We start from the raw sequence: 15538 nt of genomic DNA, 5'->3' as shown, positions 1-15538 counted from the left end.
GTGTCTTTTCTTCCCCTGAAGCTTTAGACTTGTAGCCCCCTCCCTCTGGAAGGGACACACACAGAGCAATGCCATTGTGCACTGCTCGATCCTTGCCATAGGTCTGTGCACGTTGCCACCGCGTGGTCAGCTCACAACAGGCTCCCTGCACTGCCACCAGCACCATTCTGGGGGGGCTGGCACTCACTCAAAAGCAGCCCCACAGCCCACATATCCCTGGAACGCTGCACCTGACCGAGAATATACTGACCCAGCTTGACAGAGCCATCCGTTTTGAGGAGGATGTTGAGGCTCTTCACATCTCGGTGTATCACGTGGTTGGAATGGAGAAAATCCAGTCCTTGCAGGCACTGAGAGAGAAACCAGAAACGGGAGGGCAAAAATCAGTGATGTGATTTTATCACACAACAAAGGAAAGAGCTCTCCAAGATTCCCTCTGCAGGGGAATGGGGAGTAATGGCAGAAGACAGTGCCATTGAGGGCAAGAGCTCGCTGCTCCAACACAGGCAGAGCAGCACCTTTCTAAAGAAAGGCATGTCAGCTTGCCAAAGAGCAACAGCAACTGCTGGTGTAGACTCTGCCCTGCAAACCAGCCAGGATGACTGCTGCTGCAGTGCATGTGCTCAGAAGTACAGAGCACTCTGGCTGCACTGCTAACCTTTCCAGCTGAGGACTCAGAGAAATGAGTCTTTCTTCTTTGCTGCTCCTTTCAAACAGTGCCACCCCCACCTTTGCTTTTACAGGCAAGGAATGCAGCGCAGACAGGCCAAAGTTTAGAGAGGCAAGATGGAGAAGAGCAAATACAAGAGCCAGAGTGAAAGTGCAACAGCAGGAGAGAAGAGGACAAGAACAGAGTCCAGTGAGTGCAGGGGCACTGGCAGGCAGTTCGCTTGAGATGCTCTTGCTTGCCCAGAGCATATCAGCCTCACAGAAACAAAGCCTGGCTCACGGAATCGCTCCTGTCCTGAGCCCCTTTCCCAGACAATCCTGCCCAAGCCCTGGGACGCACAGATGGGATCCCTCACCTCTCGACTGATGGTTGCAACGTGGTGTTCACATATGCGAACCTCAGCGATGACATCATCCAGAGAGCCTCCATCCATGTACTCCATCACCAGCCAGAGTTCGTCGAGCACAAGGTAGCTGAAAGAAGGGAACAAGGCCATGCAGATGAACATGCATACATTGGTTTCTTTGCTTGATTCTTGTTTCCGGGTCCCTTTGTGACAAGGACAGAATTCAAGGAATAGACACTCCCTTCAGGCTGTGCATTGTTTGCAGTCTGTGCAGTCTCAAGGAGAACAGCACATTTGTGAAAAAGGAGATATTTTAGATGGCCAGCAAGCAAAAAGTACAGTTTAGTATCAGCCAAGATGAAAAACCTGTCCCGCATGGTATTTCTGGAAAGGAGCACCTAGTGTTCCTGGCATAGCCAGCCCTGGAAAAGAGGCAACAATCCAAGGGAAATCCTCTCTAGCATGCTTCATCAGCATTGAAGAAACTTGAAAAAATCAATCCTGAGACAACATGGAGGCAGTGAGCTTACAAGGTATTGACTTAGTATGGGAGGGTTGATTCAGGTTTTTGGCCAATGTTCCAACTCAGTGTTTGAAAGCCAGGGAAGACACATGCAGGCAAAATACACTCTCTTCCCATCCATTGGAGATGAGTAGAGAAATAATAATTAACTGATTATTAACAGCTCTATTTTCTGCCAGTGTCCAAAGTGGGGTTTTAACCTCGCATGCTTTTACTATGTAAACAGACCTTCATGGGAGGAGACCATGACCACTCACCTGTCTAAATAATCCACAACGTGGGGACTCTTATTCTTCTTCATGACCATGATTTCATTAAGCGCTTGTTGATTCCTATTCGGTCCTTGAAGATTGATTTTCTTAATGGCCACCTAGAATGACACAGAAAATCAGTAACTTTAGAAGCTGGTGGAATGAGACCGCAACACACATGGAGCGAGTGATTTTGCAATGACACAGGTGAGCTCTGCCAAAGTGCCTTGCGATTAGACAAAGGAGTAATTAGGAACTGACATTCCTACAGCTCATTTCTCTGCTCCTTTGGGGGCCAGTTCCAGGACACGTGGCCACTGACCACAATTTGCCTTGTCCACTTGTAAAAAATGGTGTGTCAACTCTCACCCCCCAAAGCTCTGAGCACACTCTCTGTTTCTCTGTCTGTACTTCAGAGGAAGAAATGCGTGCCTTGGTACTCTGTGGATACATCTCGGGCTATAGGCAGGGCTTGGGGCTTTTAGGGACGCCTTGCAGATCTCTCCCTACGTGCAGTTCCCAAGTGCAGCACTGCAGGTGGCTAAGGAACTGCCAGGAACATTCAGATGTATTTGCTGGCAGCCAGAAATGGGAATTCAGGACTCTGAAGCCGTAGCCCCAGAGAGCAGTGAGATGCTCCAAGGCACCACCTTTGTTGGAGCAACTGAGAGCCAGGGAGAGCGTCCTTCTCTGAAAGGAACCGCTGCCCTCCTTGCCTTCCTTCTGGCAGCTGAGCAGGACAAAGACTGTCCCAAATGCAGCTGGCAGGCTGGCACCAGTCTGTGCTTCTTGTGCCTTTGCAGCACAGCTCTAGCCACAGCTGCAGCCACAGCTGACACGAGAGAGGAAAGCCCTGGAGAGCAGCAGAATCTGCAGGGGCTCTTGACATTTACCTGTCTTCCTGTGGCAGTGTCGATGGCTCTGCAAACCTCTCCAAAAGCCCTAGAAACAAAACAGCAGCAAAGAAAGGAGAAGCCATTTAGACCTTGGAGTGAAAGCCAGCCCAGACAGGAGATGTCTGCTGGAAATGCCTCGAACCTGCAGCATGCAGGAGGGCTCTGCCAGAAGGCAGATGATGCATTTTCCTCTCCAGTGCATGGACACTGAGCCTGTTTCTGAAGCATTGGGGTTTAGTGCCTCAGCTCAAAAGGCCAGGTGATTCTTTCATCTTGGATTTCAGTTTCTAAACTGGGCAGTTTTTATCCTGATCACACTATTTCCTTCAGCAAACTCTTGGGAAGAAATGTTCCTTGCAACAGTTATCTGCCTGCTACAAAAAGGGGTGCTTGCTGTTTCTGGCAATGAAATCCAAGTGTCTGACAATTCCTTCTGACCACACTTCCAAATTCTGGCCGGTACTGAGAGATGGGGCAGACTAACCCCAGTGTCTGAATATGTTTGCATCTTGCCTGACTTCACCCTTGACAGATATTCCAGCAGCAAATCGTTGCCCCATGATTGCGTACAAGTAACTGTGGTTGGACTCACCCTCTGCCAACAATTTCCTCTTCAATGTATTTCCTTCGGGGATTTTCCATGCTCCCCATTTGCCCTGAGGGAAACAAAATGCAAGATGCTCACTTGAAAGCAGAGATCCCACTATCCAGGAGATATAAAAGGCAGCCCTGCTGGGGCTCTAGAGTCTGGGCTTCTGAGTCCTTTGTGGCCAGCTGGGTAACAACAACAACAACAACAATTGCAACAAGACAGGCAGCTCTGCAGTACAAGCAGGCCAGCACTGATTTCTACAGTCCTTTGAAGAGATGCCTTGGCAGAAAACAAAGCACAGGGAGATGCATTCCCAGGAGAGGAGGGCATCTTCCCCACCTTGCAGCAGTTTGCCAAAAGAATGCCTTTCCCTTTGTAAACCCAAGCAGCTCATGCTCTAACCAATCCCAAGGGGCCTTCAGCAGCAGGACCCTCACCCTTGATGAGCAGGCTGAGCTGGAAGACGCCCTTGCCCGTGGCCCACGTGAAGAACCACACTGCTTCTCCTCCCCCTGACAGCAGGGATCAGTCCCTGCCATTGCACTCGCCCTCTCAGCCCCGCACACGTGCCCACCTTCCCGCAGCGGGCAAGGGCAGCAGGGACAGCAGTGCTCCTCAGGTGCCGGCGGGACACGGACAGCTGCCCAGAGGAGATGCTGACCCTCTGTGAGCCCAGCCCAGGCCGTGCAGGAGCCGGCCCAGAGCAGGGGCTGCTGCCTCGGGGCAGCTCCGCGCTGCAGCGGCCGGCCGGCAGCGGGACTCTCCCAGCTAAGGAAGGCTCCAGCCTCGGCACTCACACCAGCCCTCAGGGCCAGGGCAGCCACCGCCACAAAGCTGCCAAAGCCCAGGCACCAGCACTGACAAGCAATGGCAAGAAGGCACGGCCACACCCAGCCCCTTCCAAGCTGCTGCCCCCACTGAGGACACGGCAGGATTGGCTTGGAGAGCAGACACACCCAGGTGCACGTCAGTGCCCTTTTGTGCCAACAGGTGACGGGAGACAGAGAGTCAGCTGGGCTCTCTTCTCAGCCCCACCAGGTCTTATCTGAGGGCACAGGACCGGCAGCTGCTCTGGGCAAGAAGCAGCTTCAATGACTTGTGCTGTAGAATCACAAAGGGCTTGATGTGTTTTCCTAGAGACTGATCTGAGCAGGGCTTGGGCCAGTGGGTAGCATTCTAACAGTCATGGGAATGACTGGGAATCAGGTAGGAAAAAGTGCCATGGATCTGAGGAATATACAGCAGAGGGGCTGGAGGCTCACTCCTGAGAAATGCCTACAGTGCACTTTTATCTGATCATGTCCCAGGCCTATGTCTCTTGGATGTATCTTTCTAGGAACAAAACTAGGATATTAAATACAGATTGTAATAAAAGGATCTGTTTTTTTTCATTGGGGGCCCAGAAACACCAGCTCTTGCTCTCTGTTTCTGCTGTCACCTAATGTTCTTTCCAAAGAGTCCTCACTGACAAATATAAAATATTCTCATTAAAAACCCTGCAGATGTAGTAGTGGTAAATAAGAACAGTCATCAAAATGACGCCACTAAGACACATGGGGCAGAAGAGCTCCTTCAAGATGGAGAAAAACCTCTACCCAAAAAAAATCCGGAAAAAAACCCCAAACTAAAACCACAACCAAAAGACAAAATGCCAAAACCAATCAATTTCCGTGAAGGTTTTTTTTGCTCGGATGGCGGATGAGAAGTCAGGAGTCTAAGGAGAATTTAGGAAGCTGACTATTCTATCCAGTTTGGCCACTAGCACACAGGACTTGCCCAGATCATTTGCTAGCTCACAGCCTTCTGCTGATGCAAGGACAACCCCTGCTTCTGCCTTTAGCAGCTGGGGAAGCTCAGGCAAACCCCAGGCACGTCCAAGCTGCCCTCAGAGGCAGCGGGAACACCCAGAGCACTCTCTTGCTGCCTTGGAGCACAGCCTCTCCTGTGGGGAGCCCTAAATGCTCCTGGGACACCAAAGGGAGGAGGATCATTGGGTCCAGCTGTGCTGGCACGTGCACACAATACACTGTCACTCAGAGAAGAAAGACACAAGACATACTCAGGAGCTCCAGGGACTCATCCTCATCATCCTCCATCGCCTGTTGCTGAGCAGAAGCCGTGTCAGTGCTGGAGATGAACGAACTGCCCGGGTTCCACTGCACAGCTTGGCCAGCACTAGTGCCTTCAGGTGACACTGCTGCTGCTGCAGGTTCAACAGAAGAGCCTGTGGAGATCTGAGACAACAAAGGAGTTTGTGTCAGAAAGAAAAGTGGCTGGCAGAGATTAGCCCCAGATCCCATTTCAAGTGCAAGCCCTTAGCAAGATGCTGTCAGCCACATGCAGGGCTCTGCCATGGGTTTGTTCTGATGTCCACTCCTCAAACTGGATGGCTCAAAGCCAAAGGCTGGTTTGACTGGAGTGCAAGGCCAGATTCATTGTCCATTTTCTCCAAAATGCATTTGTGTGGGTTTTCTGAAGGGTGACTGCCAAAATGACCATTCCACTTTCTCCCAAGGACGCTTTTCCTCCTCCAAGGGCTGCAGACACACTTGCAGCTCTTTGTTCAAATGTTCTACCTTCTCCCATGGAGTCCTCTTTTCCTCCGGCATCTTCTGAACGTGCCCAACCGGCAGCGCTGCTGCCTGGGACAGTTTCTGTGCCTCACAGGAATCTTGGGGCTCCTTGCTGCCAGTCACTTGATGGAAATCTTTGCAGGCTGCCAGGCGAGATGTCAACACTTCCACCTCAAGTCAAAGAGAACAAAGCAGTCAGAGAGTCCAGCTTGTCCTGGTAAGCCAAGAGTCATCGACTGTGAGGAAAGGGAGAGGACCAGATTCACAAGGGATACAGACAGCTTCTTTCCAGATCCATCTGGGTCACCGTGTTCACCTGCAAGAACACCTCAAGAAACAAGGAGAGCAGGAAGAGGCCAGCAGGAATGCATTCAGATGACTGCTGGCCAAAAGGCCAAAGCACTAGTGCCACTGTGCAGGGCAGCAGCTGAGATTCAGCAGAGCAGGGAGTGTCCTTCAGAGTGCCTGTGACACACACTGGAGCAGGATGGCACTCAGAGGCATCACCCCACCCCCCTGCTGCTCTGCAGGGGAAAGGCAAGAAGGGCAGAAAGCACCAGGTTGGTGACTGCAGTGGCTATTGCTCATTCACTCACTTGTTTCTGTAGAGCCTCTCGCTTCTCAAGGAGGAGACAAATTTTCGCTCGGCATTCTGTTTGAATCTCCATTTCTTCCTCCAGCCTCTTCTCCCATGCCTTGATCCTAGCCCGAGTTTTCTGCAGCTCTGCCTGCAGCTTGTCTCCAAAGTTCCGTAAAGAACAGGAGACAGAACCTTCCATCAGGGGAGTGGCTACTACTCCTCCGCTTACATGGTTTTGTTGATTGCCCCTCTCCTGATGGAGTTTCCATTGATCCTCAGTTCTTCTGATGTCTTCCCTGCTCTTCCTCCTCGCTGCCATCGTGTCACTCGGAGGTTTGGGCGGCTCTGCTTGTGCCTCTGCCTCCATGTTCTGTACACACAAATGCAGAGCAAGTGACTGGGAGATGCCATCAGGCTCAGCTTTTTCCTTTTTCAGCGTACAAATCATATTCATTCAGCCACTTCTTTCTGCTTCCCTGCCCACCTCTGCTTCCATTGTAACCCTCCTGTCCCAGTGCTGATCTCTGCAGATGACAAGGCTCTGTGCTTTCAGTGCCTGGGGGATTCCTGGCCTCCTCAGTCCCAGGAGCTCCATTGAATTCCCCTCTCCCTGCCCTTCACTCTGTCCCACTGTGACACTAGCAGTACAATCAGCCTCCATCTGGGTCTGAAGCTCCAACAGCCTCTTCGGAAGCTGACAGGGAACGTGTCTTTTGCCACACAGGAGAAGAGTGGCCCCCCAAAGATTCACGGACAACACATCATCTCTTAGCAGCTTATTAAAAGCCAAAAGACAGGTGGACTCCGAGTGCCTGCCAGCTCTGCTACTGCCTGCTCTGCCTGAAGAGGCAAAAGAACAAACTGGCAACAAAGGCACCAAGATCCCTGTCTTCAAACAGCAACTCCACGTCCCCAGTGTGTCTCTGAAATGCTCCCGGGTAAGCACAGCCAAGAAGCTCCCGGGGACAAACCACCCCAAAGAGCTTGTGTTCTCAGATCAAGACTTTTGGTGCCTGTGGGTACTTGGCACGTCTGTGGAGGGGGCAGGTGTCCCCAGGCCACAGCGTCCCCTACGTATCCACCAAGGCTGAGCACAGTGCCTTTGACATGCTCCCTCCTCTGCAGACAGGGAACCTTCCTGCTCCAGGCTGGCCCCTATCAGAATCCCAGCAAGCTGGGGCCTAAACATGGCAGCTCAAAGCCCATTTTCCAGCTGTCACTGGCTGAGGGGAATGGCTAGGTCTGGCAGGACTGCAGCACTCAGCATCCTCAGCCACCAACAGCAAGAGCTGGCTGCTCAGAAACTTGCAGCTCTGCCTCGCACTAAAGACAGCACCCTCCAGAAGTGGCACTTACTGTCTGGGAAAGTTCCGGCTGTGGTGTGACCACAGCTGGAGCCTTGTGGTCATTTGGCTCCTCTTCGGCTTCTTGTCCAGGAGCAGAGGAAGCCGGAGGGGAGTCTGTTCTTCCTTCAGTGATCTGTGGACAGACAGGAGCGTGAGACACAGGCTATGACCTATCATTTAGAACCTTCTTTCTCTTCAGCTCTAGAACCAGCTCTACTAAGCACAAATCATCAACTTGGAGAGCAAGGGGATTCTAAGTCCCTCAGACTAAATTCTAATGGGCTGATTCAACTGGACACTGCAAATTGCTCCAAATTACATATTCCCCCCTGACTACTATCAGGAAGCACATTCTCTCTGCAAAGCTGATCTTTTAGTTCTTTTAAAGCTCTGGAATGGAAAATTAGGAAATAGGCAGTGATGCCTCTGCTCTTGCTGCTGTAGACATGGAAATGGATTTTCTTGCAGCCTACTCAGCTGGCCCTCTACACTCTACTGCCACAGGCCAAGCTCACAGCTTGCTGCACAATTCTTAAACGCCAAGAACATCAAATGTTCTTTCCTTACTCACCTTGGGATCAGCACCTCTGAATACCCGGCTCAGGTGACCTGCAGTGGACAAGGGAAAATGAAGCAGATGCTTTGAGAAAACTGGAGACAACCGCGGCATTTTTAGAAGACCTTCCAAGAAGGCCTCCCAGTCTACATTTTCAAAGTTGTCCTGCTTGACCCAGCAATGGAGGAATTGGCAAACTCTGCTGCCACAGACTCTCCCACGGAGGGAACGCAACCCCTGCAGGTTCCCTTGCAAATGCTGCCCGCACGGCCGTGGCTACACACGCCCCCTTTTGAGCTGAACATGTTGACAGGAGCTTTACCCAAGCGGCATCCCAATGGCCTTTCTGTTTCCAAATCAACTCAGTCACTAAGAAAGAGCAGGAAGACACAAAAACCAGGTTAGGTGACACTCAGGGAAAACCTCTACTTACCTGCCAGGTTAGTCAGGAAATAGCAGGAATAAGTAACTCCATAAACAGTGAAAACTGCAGCGGCGAGTTGCCCAATCATTGTGGCAACTGCTGTGCAAGTTTGCAGAGTGCGCTCTAACGCTAGCTAAAAGGAGTCTCCTGTCAGTCAGCAGCTGCCCACTGACAAAAGCCTCAAGCACAGGACCAAGTTCCTGCACCAAGCAAGCCCAAGAGCTGCTCTGACACCCCTGAGGCCTTCCGTGCACCAAGGCAACCTTGCGATGTCACCATGACCACGTGGCAACCGTGCCCTGACATCACAAAACAAAGCCCCGTGATGGTCTGTGAATCGATAGAGACGGATAGAGTGATGTTTGTGTTGGTCTAGGCTGCATTTTTACCTTTTCCCCCCCTCAGCTGCCTGTTTCAGCTCTTGTTTCTCCCCCTGTGCCCCCTGTGTCCCCTGTTGCTGTGCTGGGTCCGAGCTGGCGGCCGGGCCGGGCGGAGCAGCAGTTCCAGCCCCGGCTGTCCCTGGAGCGCTGGGAGCTGCCGGTGGCCCCAGGCACTGTCCCCTGAGCCAGTGCCATCTGCTGTCCTTGTCCAGGGGTGCTGCTCTGCAGGGGAGGAAGCAAGAACAGAGTGAAAGGCTTTGAAGATGGGGCGGCGGGAATCCCTCTGCTTAGATTTCTGTTTAAAGATATATGGACTGTAGCATAGAGAGGAATAATTTCATGGATATTTATATATGCAAGTTACTATTTGTATAGGAATATTTCTGTATGTATCTTGGTATATTTATAAATGTATGCTACATATATATGTGTCTGTATATATGCATACATCTTTGTAATAACATATGTATATATGGATGTAAGTATATGTATATGTAAGTATGCTGTTCTATGTGTGTTTTAATTCTATTTCCTATGAATACAGTTGTGTAAGTATTTCTGTTTATGCAGTTGGAGTTATATGGCTCTTTAAATAGGTATATTGGTATTCCTAGAAGTAAATATATCTAGTTTTCTATTTACATCTGTGTATTGACTTCTGTATTTTGAGGTGGGTGTATCTGGGTGTATCTTTCTATTTAAACATGTCTGGAGATGTATAGTTGTGTCATTGTATCGATTGAGATCTTTGTAGACGACGGTTTAGATAGAAATACTGATATTTTTGTATTCCTAGATGGGCTTTAGGCTTGCAGTAATATGTAATAAATTAAGTTGCTAAACACCTAATTGATCTTTGTGTCTAGTGAGTTGTTGTAGATGTTGGCAATAAATTAAGGTTTTCTTAACTGAAGTGGATATTTGTATATTTTTACATAGCATTGCTGTAAAAATTTAAAAAATCCCTTTTTTAACTTAAATTGAGATATATAGTTAAATTAAATACATAGTTGTATAGTGTTAGCGCCGGTGAAGCAATTTGTAATAAATGACATTTTTCATGTGAAATCAATTCTGGTGTATTTGTCGATCAGCAGTGCAGCTGTAGGAATCTGCAAGTAAATACAGTTGTCAACTGCGATGGGTGTTTTGTGATTTGTGCTGTCCAGAGCAATGAGCAGTTTTATATACTGGAGGATTTTGGCCATGGAAATCTCCATCCGTGCCCAGCACATGCCTCACTTGCACTCAGGCTGGCCAAGAAAAGCACAGATTTGGGATGGCAGCAGAGCCACACCTTGGCTGAGAACTCACTGCAAGGGTGGCTGAGAAAACTCCGGGACTGCACGGAGCCTTCAACTCCAACCAGAGGCACCCAGGGAGGACAAATCCACCCACCATGCCATGGGCAGCTCTTCAGGAAGCGCTCCAAGTGTCCCTCTGAAGGTCATCCTGGAGCCCAGGAGCCAACAGGGATCCTGAGCCAGCTCCGCTGCCTTTGGCAGCACTTTGCAAACGAGCTGCAGCAAGGGGGAGGCCGCAGGGCTGTGAGTGCTGCAGGCTGGGGATGAAGGAAGGGCCATGGACACTTGGGCTGACCTGCTCAGAAATCCACAAGGATGGTGAAGAACTGGGAAGCAACAAGTTCTCACAGCCACAACAGTGACGGAAGCCCTTGGTGTGAAGTTCCCTGGGGGAACTCCCAAGGGAGTTGCTGCTCGGACCAGCAGCAGCAGAAGCCAGCAGGATCTGCTCCTTTTCCCTGCTCTGTGTGCAGGGCACAGGCTGTGATGGCCCCTGCCCCACAAAGCCCTTGCCCATGGAGGCTGCAGGCTCAAAGCAATCCCATTGCAGAGAGAGGCTTTGCAGTTGAAGTCCACTGCCCTTGTGTTTCGGGCTGGAACGGCTCTCATGCCAAAGCACAGCAGGTAACCAGGGCTTTGGGAGGCACAGACTTTAGAGGGAAAGACAGATCAGGCACTCACATGCCTGAAACTCCTTCAGCTCTCTTCTTCTGTAGAATGAGAAAGAAGCAAACTGGGGAGAGGCACATGCAGTCCTTTGAAAAAACACAGTGTCTAACAAGTCCTGTGGCAGAAGAAAAATGGGTAACAACCTTGCCTTGTTTTCATAGCCTGCATCTTCTGCAGAGGAGACAATGGGATGGACAGGAGGAAGGGGAGGGGAGGAATGACTGTGCTAACCCAGTCTGCCTTGCTGTGTACTACTATACTTTGCAGCAGTGAACATTAGAGGTAATGCCAAATTCCTATTTAGCACCATGACACGCTGCTGCTTCATTGCAAAACTGCCTCAGCATTGTTATAAATACATATTAAGTGTTTGTCTTTTTACAAATATGAAAATTAATCTTAGATGTGTTATGGTAGAAAGTTATGCTACAGTAATATACCCTCTTGTAGTAGTGGGATAAATACAGTTTTTAGGCTATAGCAGATGCTTTTTGTAACTAGTTAAAAAAATTACAAAAAAATTGGAGAAGCAATGAAGAAATTCCTCACATAATCTCATGTGGATAGACACAATAGCAAGGACACCGACGACTCCAATGGGAAGAATTTATTGCCTTCGTTATCAAGAGATTTACGACTTTGTGGAGGCATGAAAAATTTATGTGCAAGAAAGAATGGTGGGAGAGAAAAGTTGCAATTAAGCAGGAACACCTAAAGTCAAAAGGAATGTGTAAATCACATACGAAATTTATGAATACGCAATAACCTATGGTATTTAAAGGAAAGATCCTTTGTTAGCAAGCTGTGCTTTGGGTGGAAACACCAGGCACCCAGACGGCTGTAGTTTTGCTTTTCTTATGTCTCTTCTTATTGTTTATTATTAAACTTTTAAAATTTTAACAAAAACTGAACTGTGTTTTTCTCAGAGAAAATCAGCTGAATTTCTTGTCAGTTTAAGCAGATGTGGTGAGAAACAGTGACAGTGATTCAAACAGGTTTTCTTACCTTGTCATCCAGAGGGAATTTTGGCTTGCTTTTTCTTCACTGTATGCAAAACATTTTGGAGTTGTTCTGGATCCTTCGAGGAGGTATCCACAACCGACCAAAATAGAAAAGGGGGATTATGGCATTCATTCTCTTTTAACACCTATTTGCACTAAGCTGTAGCTTCAGCTTAGTAAGGAAAAGGAGAGATTTTCTTTAGTCATGCAGTGCGGAATCATTGGTGTAGGAACAGCCACAATTCCAGGTGTAAGAACAGTGTGTTCTTGCTCTTAACAGGACATTGTGGACAAAAAAAAGCCCCCAAATCCTCACGATTCACCTCTTAGGTAAAACCAGAATGGTTCATGGTGTCAAACTAGCAGGTGATGGAAATAACAAATGTCCTGGGCTGGGGCAGAAGCCTGGGAGTCAAAGGCTTGGGAAAAGAGAGCTGGCAAAGCCAGCCCAAGCTGCAGGCTGGCATTGGGCTCAAGGCAAGAAGGAGCTTGTGCTGCCAGCACGGGAAGGGACTCCAGGCACAGGAGCTGGCCGGTGGCAGGAGCAGCTGCTGCTGTCACCACCAGGGAAGGGCTGGCAGCGCGCAGGAGCAGCGGGCACATTGCTGGTGGGGACAGCTGGCAAGTTGGAGCGGGCCAAGCGAGGATCAAGAGAGGCTGCTGCTTGTTGTAGAAGTAGTTTTTGACATGGTTACACAAGTCTCACCAAGGTCAGAGCGTTACAGTCTGTGCCATTCTGCAAAATGGCTTCTAGCACAGAGTCCCCATGTGCCAAGCAGAAGCGGCAGCAGCAGCACCCCCAATCCAATGCATTCTATTCCTAAATCATCCAATCTGCTACAAACACGATGCTCTTCCTGTCTTTTTGCACCTGTCCTGGTCTAACACAGTTGTGGGACAATGGTGGTCGTTTCTTACACAAGGGCCTACGCCTACAGCCTTTCGATTCAGTCTAGCAATGTCAGCAATGCTCTGTTATGTTTATGATATGTCTAGGACTTAGTGAACTTTGCGCGAGGTAATGCTACTGAAGTTTAAACTGGACTTCAGGGCTTTTCTATCCACTAATACAGTGTCCGATGTGCTTAAGGCACTTAAGGCAGCTTTTTACTCACCTAAAACTAAAACTTCCATTCCCACTTCTTGCCCGTGTGACTTTATGGATCTCAGTTTTTCTGAGAGTTTCAAAGCAAGCCCTGCATTCTTTTCTGCCTCTTAGCCTGTGTGCACGGGGTCCTGGGAGATTTCTATCTGGTTTCCAACAGGGCTGGGACACAGCTCCATGGGTCCCTTCTCTTCTTGTTCCCAGGTCTCCACACGGTGCAGGTGGTTTCCAGCTGTGACCTCCTTTCCAATGAAGAATCCATGGATCCCCCCAGTACAGCTGCAAGGGGTAGGATTTGATCTCCTTCCAGCTGGGATCCAGGAGCCTTGCAGTGTCCCATGGTTCCAACTGGATGACCCCAAGGTGCTGGGAATGCAAAGGGATGATGGTGGAGCAGATGAAGCATTAGTTGCAACACACGTGTGTGGAAGAGCCCCTAAAAGGCATCAGATATGGTCAGGAAGCTGTGGAGCAGAGAGGTGGGTTTGGGAGAGGAAGGGCAATTCCTCTGGGAATGTGGGCTTGAGAAATGAGGCACTTGGGAATGGCGGAATTGCCGTGGAATTTCCATGGCTGTATCTCACTGTCATCTCTCCCGGCGCAGGGGATCAGGTGTAGCCAGGGTTGCGGCGGTCTGGTCCGGGGGCAGGACGAGGACGACTCGTGCAGGCGGGGTTTTGGGGCTGGGGCTGGCGCAAGGGAATGGGTCTTCCCGGGCTTCGCCAACCAGGTCCGAAGGCTGACCCGGGAGAGCAGGTGTACCCAGGATTCACCAGCCAAGTCCTGGGTCAGAACGGCAGCGGACAACAGGTCTACCCAGGGTCCTGGAGGTCCAGGGACGGGACGAGCGGTCTAGCCAGGATTTTGGAGCCAGGTTTGGCGGGCGGCGCGGGGGAACAGGTCTACCCCGGCATTCGGCAGCCAGGGACCAAGTCCGGCGGCGGACAACAGGTCTACCCAAGTGTTGGGCAGCCCGGCACCAAGTCCTGCCGCAGGCAACAGGTCTAAGCAGGGGTTGTGCAGCAAGGGACTAAGTCCGGCGGCGGATACCAGGTCTACCTAGGGGTTGGAGAGCCATGGACCAAGTCCGGCCGCGGAAAACAGGTCTACACGGAACTTGGGCAGCCAAGAAACAAGTGAAGCGGTAGACAACAGGTCTTCCCCGAGGCTGGGCAGCCAGGGACCAAGTCCTGCCGCGGACAGCAGGTCTACCCCGGGGCATTCGGCAGCCAGGGACCAAGTCCGGCGATGGATAACAGGTTTACCCAGGGACCAAGTCCTGCCGCGGAAAACAGGTCTACCCCGGGGCATTCGACAGCCAGGGACCAAGTCCTACCGCAGACAGCAGGTCTCCCCAGGCACTGTCTGGCGGCGGATAAAAAGTCTACCCAGGGACAAACGCCTGCCGTGGACAGGAAGTCTACCCCAAGAAACGAGCCCTGCCGTGGATAACAGGTCTACCCAGGAAACAAGTCCGGCGGCGGAAAGCAGGTCTACCCAGGAAACGAGTCCTGCTGCGGACAGCAGGTCTACCCCGGGGCATTCGGCAGCCAGTGACCAAGTCCGACCGCAGACAGCAGGTCTCCCCAGGGACAAAGTCCTGCCGCGGACAACAGGACAGCTGCCGGTCCCTGTGCAGCAGAAGGAAGCCGCAGGGCGGGCGCCCGGGCGGCAGCGACAGCCGCTCCCTGGGCAGCGGCTTGAAGCCAGCGCGCCCGTCCCGCCCGTCCGGCAGCAGCCGCGCCCTGGGGAGCTGCTGGGAGCCGCAGGGCGGGCGCCTGCGCCCCTCCCGCCCCGCCGCCGGCTGCTGCCTGTTGGCCGCGCTCCGGCGCCTGATGCGGAGCAGGAGGTCGGGGCAGTCGCGGCGAAACCAGGGGTTCCTGTAGTGGAGCCAGGCGCCGGCATCGCCAAGCCAACCCGGCCCCTTGCGGAAGCCGTAGCGGTTCAGCTGGTGCAGGAAGTTGCATAACTGCGTGGCCCGGAAGGTGTGCGGGGCCGGCCCCTGGGAGCCGCCCGGGCCGAGCAGCTCCCGCTCCAAGAGGGAGCGGTCGATGAGCAGCCCCCGGGCCTGGCTATCCCAGCGCACGGAGCGGACGCGGGGGCTGTTTGCCAGGCGCCACAGCTTGGCGGGGAAGGTGCCGGCGCTGAGCCCAACGGGCAGCGGCAGCTCCGGCATGGCGTCCATCGCCAGCAGTGGCCACAACGGCCGGAGGGCAACGGCCGCAGCACAGCACGGCTCGGCACTTTGCGGTTCGGCTCGGCTCGGCACGGCACGGCCAAGCACAGCACGGCTCGGCACAGATCAGCACAACTCGGCTCGGC

General features: G+C 51.6%; 1 pseudogene; it reads right to left on the bottom strand.

Annotated features, from left to right (window-relative positions):
* The window catches only part of LOC136304145 (inhibitor of nuclear factor kappa-B kinase subunit beta-like), an 89758-nt pseudogene extending 87912 nt beyond the window's left edge, over positions 1-1846 (bottom strand).
* Between the last annotated feature and the right edge of the window lie 13692 nt (positions 1847-15538).

The sequence above is a fragment of the Chamaea fasciata genome, unplaced genomic scaffold (assembly GCF_029207755.1).
Source record: "Chamaea fasciata isolate MVZ Bird 193981 ecotype frontalis unplaced genomic scaffold, bChaFas1.0.hap1 SCAF_52, whole genome shotgun sequence".
NCBI classification, from domain to species: domain Eukaryota; kingdom Metazoa; phylum Chordata; class Aves; order Passeriformes; family Sylviidae; genus Chamaea; species Chamaea fasciata.
The sequence above is the reverse complement of the archived record's forward strand: the minus strand, read 5'-3'. Positions and strand labels throughout refer to the sequence as shown.